General features: G+C 37.8%; 1 non-coding gene across 1 annotated transcript; it reads left to right on the top strand.

Moving 5' to 3' along the window:
- The first annotated feature begins 1,531 nt into the window (after window positions 1–1,531).
- TRNAC-ACA (transfer RNA cysteine (anticodon ACA)) lies at window positions 1,532–1,603 on the top strand. Its single transcript has one exon. It is a non-coding gene; the product is annotated as a tRNA-Cys (tRNA).
- Window positions 1,604–10,044: the final 8,441 nt, after the last annotated feature.

Genomic DNA, 10,044 nt, shown 5'->3' with positions numbered 1-10,044 from the left:
GATGAACAGGGAAGCCCATTGTGCTGCAGTCCATGTGGTCACAAAGAGTTGGACATGACTGAGTGACTGAACTGAACAGATGGGACCAGATGCCATGATCTTCATTTTTTGAATGTTGGGTTTTAAGCCAGCTTTTTCACTCTGCTCTTTCACTTTCAAAAAGGGACTATTTCCTCTTCACTTTCTGCCATAAGGGTGGTGTCATCGGCATATCTGTGATTATTGATGTTTCTTCCTGCAATCTTGAGTCCAGCTTGTGCTTCATCCAACCTAACATATTCCACGATGTAATCTGCATATAAGTTAAATAAGCAGGGTGACAATATACACCCTTGACATACTCCTTTCCCAATTTGAAACCAGTCTGTTGTTCCATGTTCAGTTCTAACTGTGGCTTCTTGACCTGCATACAGATTTCTCAGGAGGCAGGTAAGGTGGTCTGGTATTCCCATCACTTTAAGAATTTTCCACAGTTTGTAATGATCTACACAGTCAAAGGCTTTGGTGTAGTCAATAAAGCAGAAGTAGATATTTTTCTCCAACTCTTGCTTTTTCTATGATCCAACAGATGTTGGTAATTTGATCTCTGGTACATCTGCCTTTTCTAAATCCAGCTTGGACATCGGAAAGTTTTTGGTTCACATACTGTTGAAGCCTGGCTTAGAGAATTTTGATCATTACTTTGCTAGCATGCGAGATGACTGCAATTGTGTTGTAGTTTGAACATTCTTTGGCATTGTCTTTCTTTGAGATTGGAATGAAACCTCGACCTTTTTCAGTCCTGTGGCCACTGCTGAGTTTTCCAAATTTGCTGGCATATTGAATACAGCACTTTCATAACTTCATCTTTAAGGATTTAAAATAGCTGAGTTGGAATTCTGTCACCTCCAATAACTTTGTTCATAGTGATGCTTCCTTATGCTCACTTGACTTTGCATTCCAGAATGTTTGGCTCTAGGTGAGTGATCACTCCATCGTGGTTATCTGATTCATGAAGATCTTTTTTGTATAGTTCTCATGTGTATTCTTGCTACCTCTTCTTAATATCTTCTGCTCTGTTCAGTCCATACTTTTTCTGTCCTTATTGTGCAAATGTTTGCATGAAATATTCCATTGGTATCTCTAATTTTCTTAAAGAGATCTCTAGTCTTCCCATTCTATTGCTTTCCTCTATTTCTTTGCATTGATCACTTAAGAAGGCTTTCTTATCTCTCCTTTTTCTTTGGAACTCTGCATTCAGATGTCTATATCTTTCCTTTTCTCCTTTGCCTTTAGTTTCCAAATTATTGATATATAATTGACATATAGCATTGTATTAGCTTATGATATACAGATACTGATTTGTTATATGTATATATTGCAAATGATGACTCCAATAATTTTGGTTAACAAGTAACATCTCACATTGTTACACATTTTTTGTGTCATATAAATTTTAAATTTTACTCTTAGAATTTCAGATGTAAAATACAGCTTTATTAACTGTAGTCATCTACTGTGCATTATATTGCTAGAATTAGTTGTCGTAACTTCCCTAGTGGCTCAGATGGTAAAGCGTCTGCCTACAATGCAGGAGACCTAGGTTCGATCCCTGGGTCGGGAAGATCCCCTGGAGAAGGAAATGGAAACACACTCCAGTATTCTTGCCTGGAAAATCACATGGACAGAGGACCCTGGTTGGCTACTGTCCATGTGGTCGCAAAGAGTCAGACACGACTGAGCGTCTTCACTATCTATCTATCTATTGCTGTAAATTAGCACCTTTTGTGTACCTTGTTATATTTCCATTGCCCCCAGACCCCTCCTCTGGCAATCACACCAATCTGTTTTCTGTTTATTTGAGTTTGCTCATTTGCTTGTACTTTGCTTATTTGTTTTCTTCAGTTCAGTAGCTCAGTCATGTCTGACTCTTTGAGACCCAGGGACTGCAGCATGACAGGCTTCCCTATACATCACCAACTCCCAGAGCTTGCTCAACTCATGTCCATTGAGTCAGTGATACCATCCATCCATCTCATCCTCTGTCGTCCCCTTCTCCTCCTGCCTTCAATCTTTCCCAGCATCAGGGTCTGTTTTCTTAGATTCTACATATAAGTGTGATCACACAGTATTTGTTATTTTTTATTTGTTTGTTTCACATATTCACTTAGCATCAGGTCCTCTTGCCATTCATATTTGTTTCAAAAGACAAGAACTCCTTTAAAAAATATTTGAATGGGGTTGACTTACAATGGTGCATTAGTTTCTACTGTACCACAAGGTGAATCAGTTATCATGTACATATATACACTTTTTTTTTAGATATTTTTACCATATAGGTCATTACAGAGTATTGAGAAAATTTCCCTATTCTATCCAGCAGTCCTTATTAATTATCTATCATATATATATATATATATATATATATATAGTAGTGTATATACATCAATTTCAATCTCCCAATTTATCCCTCTCCCCTTTCCCCCCATGGAAACCATAAGTTTAGTTTCTACATCTGTGACTCTATTTCTGTCTTGCAAACAAGTTTATTCCATTTTATAAATAAGTTTACTGTTCAGTTTAGTTCAGTCGCTCAGTCATGTCCAACTCTTTGTGACCCTATGGACTGCAGCATGCCAGGCCTCCCTATCTATCACCAACTCCTGGAGTCTAACTCAATGAAACTATGAGCCCTGCCATGTAGGGCCACCCAAGATGAATGGGTCATGGTGGAGAGTTTCTGACAGAACGTGGTCCACTGGAGAAAGGAATGACAAACCACTTCAGTATTCTTGCCTTGAGAAGCTCATGGACAGTATTAAAAGTTTACTGTACCATTTTGTAAATTCCACATATAGGTAAGGTCATATGATATTTGTCTTTCTCTGTTTGAAGCAAGCTTCACTCAGTGTGACAATCTCTAGGTCTATCCATGTTGCTGCAAATGACATTATTTTTTTCATTTTTATGGCTAATATTCCACTGTTTATATGTACCCCATCTTCTTTACCCATTTCTCTTTTGATGAACTAGAATTTCCTTTTTAATTTGGCACAATATTCCATTGTGTGTGTGTGTGTGTGTATGTGTATACACATGTATATCTCTCTGTGTGTATATACATATGTCTATATGTGTATTGCTGTAAGTACCACAGTGTTAGACAAGACTCTTGAGAGTCCCTTGGACTGTAAGGAGATCAAATCAGTCAATCCTAATGAAATCAGTCCTGAATATTTATTGGAAGGCCTGATGGCTGAAGGGGAAGCTCCAATATTTTGTCCACATGATATGAAGAATTGACTCATTGGAAAAGACCCTGATGCTGGGAAAGACAGAAGGCAGGAGGAGAAGGGGATGACAGAGGATGAGATGGTTGGATGGCATCACCGACTTGGTGGATATGAATTTGAACAAGCTCTGGGAGTAGGTGATGGACACAGAAGCCTGGCGTGCTGCAGTCCATGGGGTCGCAGAGTCAGACACAACTGAGCAACTGAAGTGAACTGAAATGTATGCATTTTATTTATAAATTATAGTAGAAGTTAAAGACTGAGTGACTGAACTGATATATGCACGATTGCATGCTAAGTCACTTTGGTGCACTTTGGTGGAGTCCTACACTTTGTGATCCTATGGACCGTAGCCTACCAGGCTCCTCTGCCCATGGGATTTTCCAGGCAAGAATACTGGCGTGGGTTGCCATGCCATCTTCCAGGGGATCTTCCCGACTGAGGAATCAAACCTGTATTGGAGGCAGATCCTTTACAACTGAGCCACCAGTGAAGCTATATATATATATATATCCAGGGACACTTGTTTCTATATGTTGGGTATTGTAAGTAATGCTGCAATAAACATGGGGGGGCGGTGGAGATATCTCTTTGAGAATGTGATTTCTTTCCTTCAGATCTAAACCTATAAACAGAATTCCCAGATCATATGGTATTTCTATTTTTAATTTTTTAATTTCTTGAAGCACCTCCACACTGTTTTATACAGTTGCTACACCAATTTCCATTCCCACTAAGTTCAAAAAGGTCTCAGCCTGTTCATCACATCCTCAACACATTTATTATATCTTCTTTTGGATAATACTCATTCTAACAGGTATGAGGCACTATCCATTGTTGTTTTTATTTGCTTTACCCTGATTATTAATGACATGAGCATGTCTCCATGTACCAGTCTTCCATCTGTATGTCCTCTTTGAAGAAGTGTTTTTTAAATTCCTCTGCCCATTGATAATTAAACTTTTGCTATTTTTTGCTACTGAGCTGGATGGATTTTATATATATATATAATATTAACCCCTAATGAGATATGTGTTGCAAATATTTTCTCACATTACATAGGTTTCCTTTTCATTTTGTAGATGGTTTCTTTTGCTGTGCAGAAGCATTTTAGTTTGATGTAGCCTAACTTATTTTGATTTTGTTGCCTTTGCTTCTGATGTGAAAGTTTTAAAACTTATTGCTAAGAATGGTGTCAAGGGACTTACACTTTAGATTTTCTTCTAGTTTTACACTTGCAAATTTTAGGTTCAGGTCTTTAATCTATGTTCTATTGGTCTCTGTTATTAGGGATGTTGCTGTCAAATTTTTCTAAACCATTTATTGATAGATTTATTCTTTCCCTATTATATATTTTGGGTTCCTTTACTGTGAATTATAATGACCATATATGTGTGTGTTTATTCCTGGGCTTTTTAATCTGATCCACTATTAGGGAGGTGGCTTCACTTGTAGCTCAGTCAGTAAAGAATCTGCCTGCAATGCAAGAGACCCAGTTTCGATTTCTAGGTTGGGAAGATCCCCTTGAGAAGGAAATGACAATCCACTCCAGTATTCTTGCTGGGAGAGTCTCTGGGGTATAGGAGCCTGGCAGGCCATAGTCCATGGGGTTGCAAGAGTCAGATACGACTTTGCCATTAACCCAACACCACCACCATTGTTAGGAAATTAAATAGTCTTGTTTAGGCTTCACTTCACTTATCACTTTCATGCATTGGAGAAAGAAATGGCAACCCACTCCAGTGTTCTTGCCTGGAGAATCCCAGGGACGGGGGAGCCTGGTGGGCTGCCGTCTCTGGGGTCGCACAGAGTTGGACATGACTGAAGCGACTTAGCAGCAGCAACAGGCTTCAGAGACAAAGCAGAGTAGGTCTCTGGCCTTGCTACTCACCTCCCTGGACACTTTCCTGACTGTGAGTGACTGCCAGCTGTGAATTCAAGACTTGCAACACCACAGATAAGATAAGGGATGAATCTTGAGATTGTTGAGTTCCTGGAGGAGGGCTGGACAACAAAGCCCTGGGCTTAACAACATTCCAAGTTTTACACATTAACATGAAATCAGAGCTGCTGTTTACTTACAGGTTGATGGTGATATCCCTTTGCATCCTGGGATTATAAGCAGGAACCTGAACTAGGATCTTTGACATCTCACTCATGGAGCAGACACATTGCTTGGGACGTTTTCCCAGTTGGGACTTGAGATGTGCTGTGTCATGGGACTTCACAGCACTATTTGATTCTGGATGTTGGTCAAAACTGAATTTTGTGATGCATGCTCTGCTGTTTCTATTTTTCTTTTCTTTTAATGTTAGTATATTAAAAGTAAGCTAGATAATTCTTTAATACATATTTGTATTCTTTATTTGTATATAATGAGTGGCTTACTTTGTTAACAAATCCTTTGAACCTGAGATGAAAGTGAAAGCTTTCAACAAAACATCCATTTATCTATGTGTCTATCCTTATGCCAGTGCCATTTTCTTTTGATGACTAGATTTATATTTTGAAATTAGGAAGCAGGATGCCTCCAACTTTGTTGATCTTGCTGAGGATTACTTTGGGTATTTGGAATCTTTTGGAGTTCCATGCCACAACTGCCAGTACTATGTTGACTAAAAGTGGCAAGAATGGTCCCCCTTGATTAGTTCCTGATCTTAATGGCATCCCACTCCAGTACTCTTGCCTGGAAAATCCCATGGATGGAGGAGCCTGGTAGGCTGCAGTCCATGGGGTCGCTAAGAGTTGGACATGACTGAGCGACTTCACTTTCACTTTTCACTTTCATGCATTGGAGAAGGAAATGGCCACCCACTCCAGTGTTCTTGCCTGGAGAATCCCAGGGACGGGGAAGCCTGGTGGGCTGCTGTCTATGGGGTTGCAGAGTCAGACACGACTGAAGTGACTTAGCAGCAGCAGCAGCAGATAAAATGCTTTCAACCTTTCACCATTAAATATGGTGTTGCTTGTGGACTTGTTTTACATATCCTTTATTTTGCCAACGTAGGTTGTCTGTATACCTAGTTTGAGAGCTTTTATGAATGGGTGTCGAATTTTATCAGAAGCTTTTTCTGCATCTTTGAGATGATAGTGTAATTTTAAACTTTTGTTAGCGTGATTTATCATAATGATTAATTTTCAATTGTTGAGTCATTCTAACATCTGTGAAATAAATCCTGCTTGATTGTGGTGTATAATCATTTTAATATACTGTTGTATTTGGTTTGCTAATATTTTGTTAATGATTTTTATATCCATAATACAGTAGTATTGGTCTGCAATTTTTCTTATCAAGGTAATGCTGGGGTCCTAAAATAGTTTGGCAATATACCTTCTTCACCCAATTTTTAAGAATTTCTGAAGGATTGCCATTAATTATTTAAATGTTTCATAAAACTCATCAATTAAACCATCTGATCGAGTTATTTTTTGGAAGATTTTGAGTATTAATCTTATTACTAGCAATTGGTTTAAATTTTTATTTTATTTTCAAAAACAGCATCAATAGGTAGTATGGTTTAAGTGTTTCTTCAAGTGTATTAGTTTTGGGGCAAATATTTGCTTATGGTAGTCTCTGTTGATCCTTTATATTGTATGGTTTCATTTGTAATGTCTCCCTTTCATTTCTAATTTTATTTGAGTTCTTTCTCTTTATTTCCTCGTAGGTATAGCTAAAAGTTTCTCTACTTTATCTTTTAAAATAACTACTTCTTACTTTCTCTGATTTTTTTCTATTGTATGTTTAGTCTCCATTTATTTATTTCTACTATTACATTTTATATTTCCTCCCCCTACCAACTTTGGCCTTAGTTTCTTCTACTAACTTTGACCTATACTTTCTTAAGGTATAAAGTTGGCTTATTTGAGATCTTTAAAGTGAAAGTGAAAGTGAGGTTGCTCAGTCGTGTCCGACTCTGCAACCCCATGGGCTGTAGCCTACCAGGCTTCTCCGTCCATGGGATTTTCCAGGCAAGAGTATCGGAGTGAGTTGCCATTTCCTTCTCCAGGGGATCTTCCTGACCCAGGGATCAAACCTGGGTCTTCTACATTGCAGGCAGATGCTTTACCCTCTGAGCCACTGTCAGGAAGCATTTAACAGGAGGCTTCCTGTGTGCTGTTTTGGATCTGTCATGAATCATCTGTTCTTTATTAAGTCCTGAATATTCAGGAATTAAGAGGAGTGGCAAACCACTCCCAGGGCTGAGGAATGCATGCATTTCCTTCGTTAGTTTTTCCATACGGTGATAAGTAACTATTTTTGATCCTCTTCCTTTTTATGAACCATACAGTAAAAGTGATTATTTACAACCCTCTCTCTTTGATATGGATTGCCTTATGTTTATTTGATAATTTGTAAGTCTTGATACTTGATAATTTGTAACTCTGGACTTTTGAACTTTACTTTACTTGATAATATTAAATTATCAAGATCTTTTTTTTTATCAAGTAAAGTTATCAATATTATCAAGTAAAGATCTTTTTCTCTTGATAATCTTTATTATCAAATTAAAGATAATTTGATCTTTACTTTACTTAATAATTTTTTATCTTTACTTGATAATTTGTAAGTCTGGACTTTTGATCTTTATCTTTGCTGAACAAAGCTATGTCGTAAGACAGTATATATATCCACACTATGTTGAATAAAACACCGTGGTCCATCAGAGCTTGGGTCCCTGTGTCTTTCTTTCTTTCTTTCTCTCTCTCAATCTAATTCTTTGGAGCACAGAAGCCCACTGAGCTCACTTTCTTGCTCGGGCTTGCAAGACCCTCGTGAGAGGGTGCCCTGTGCCTATGTGAAGCAGTGCAAGCCCCTTGTCAAGAGCTTTATTGCTTTTCTGCATAAACCAAGGAATATCAGCCTCTTTCTCTCTCTCTTCTACTTTCTTATTGTTGACTCCAGACCACCAGGTTCCAGTACATTAAAGGACCTCAACAAGCCACCATTTGAAATCTTACTTCTTTCTTAATATAGGCATTTATGACTAAGATGTCCCTCTCTAAAATGCTTCTGCTATACACAGTAAATTTTGATGTGTTATATTTATATGTATTTGTCTCAAGGTATTTTTGTAAAATTTCTCTTTGACTTCTTTTTTGATCCAATGGCTGTTTATTCTCCACATATTTATGGATTTTCCAGTTTTCTTTTTATAATTGATTTCTAGTTTTGTACATTTATGTAAGAACACATGCTTAATCTGATCTCAATCTTCTTTCATTTGTCAAGACTTATTCTGTGGTCCCATCTGTGATCTTGGAGAATGTCCAGGTGTAACTGAGAAAATGTGTATTCTCCAGAGGTTGGATGGCATTTTCTGTACAATCTGTTAAGTCCTTCAGGTATAATGTGTTCTTTAAATCCAATGTTTCTTTACTAATATTTCTGTCTAGATGTCTATCCATTGCTGAAAGTGAAATATTGCCGTTGTAAAAGAGGGAGGTATTAAATTTTGTTTTCTAAAAATTTTTTTTTCAAGTCTTTCCCTGAGATATGATTCTAAACCCTTCTGATTTTCAAAGTGGTAGTACTGTCTTTATTATTCTACTGACTTTATGCTGGTGATTAATGGTAGTCTCAGGATGGACACTTTATACCCACATGGTTGGTCTTTTCAGCATAGCCTCAGGCTTCTAGATTTGACATGGAGAGAAAATGCAGTAGGTCTGCTTTCTAGACCTTCCTAGATTTACCTGATGTGACCATTCACTTGGCTGGTCATATTTGTACCACTTAAAATAAAACAATAATAGTAAGTATAGCACTTTTCTGAGTTCTGTCATTGTACTTAAGTATCAAACCTGAGGACATGTGCAGCTTCTGAATTTATATTCAGTTGCTGATAAGTGCCTGTGCCCTGGAGCCCCCCAAAACTGTGGTTTTCATCTAGAGTAAGGATGGTCTTACTGAAAACCATATCCTTAAACCTTGGAATCTCTACTAACTCTGAGTGGTTAGCATAAGAATTCTTTGAGAAATATTGATAAAATTAAATAAAAGTATAGACATTTTACATATATTGCTGCTGCTGGTGCTGCTGCTAAGTCGCTTCAGTTTTGTCTGACTCTGTGCAACCACATAGACGAAAGCTCACCAGGCTCTGCCGTCCCTGGGATTTTCCAAGTAAGAACACTGGAGTGGATTGCCATTTCCTTCTCCAATGCATGATAGTGAAAAGTGAAGCTGAAGTCGCATAGTTGTGTCCGACCCTCAGCGATCCCATGGACTGCAGCCTACCAGGCTCCTCCGTCAATGGGATTCTCCAGTCAAGAGTACTGGAGTGGATTGCCATTGCTTACATATGTTACATAATCATAATATTTGCTATAGTTTGATATTATCAGTGATGCAATTTTAAAATCCCATATTATTTTTTATTTATTGATAATACTGATAAATTCACTGTAATAAATTCACTGTGTAAAATAATCCAATGTTGCAAATTTGACTTTTGGTGTGACTTATTTTGTAACTCCATATATGGTCTTTTGGGGTAAAAGTGCCCATAAAAATGTTTGTTCTTAGTTATAACATTCCCCTTTTCATAATAGCATAGTAATTTAAAAACTTTTTAATTAACCACTTCTATTCCAGAACTGGAAAAGGTCAGTTTTCATCCCGATCCCAAAGAAAGGCAATGCCAAAGAACACTCAAACTACGGCACAGTTGCACTCATCTCACATGCTAGTAAAGTAATGCTCAAAATTCTCCAAGCCAGGCTTCAGCAATATGCGAACCATGAACTTCCTGATGTTCAAGCTGGTTTTAGA

The sequence above is a fragment of the Bubalus kerabau genome, chromosome 5 (assembly GCF_029407905.1).
Source record: "Bubalus kerabau isolate K-KA32 ecotype Philippines breed swamp buffalo chromosome 5, PCC_UOA_SB_1v2, whole genome shotgun sequence".
NCBI lineage: Eukaryota > Metazoa > Chordata > Mammalia > Artiodactyla > Bovidae > Bubalus > Bubalus kerabau.
The sequence above is the reverse complement of the archived record's forward strand: the minus strand, read 5'-3'. Positions and strand labels throughout refer to the sequence as shown.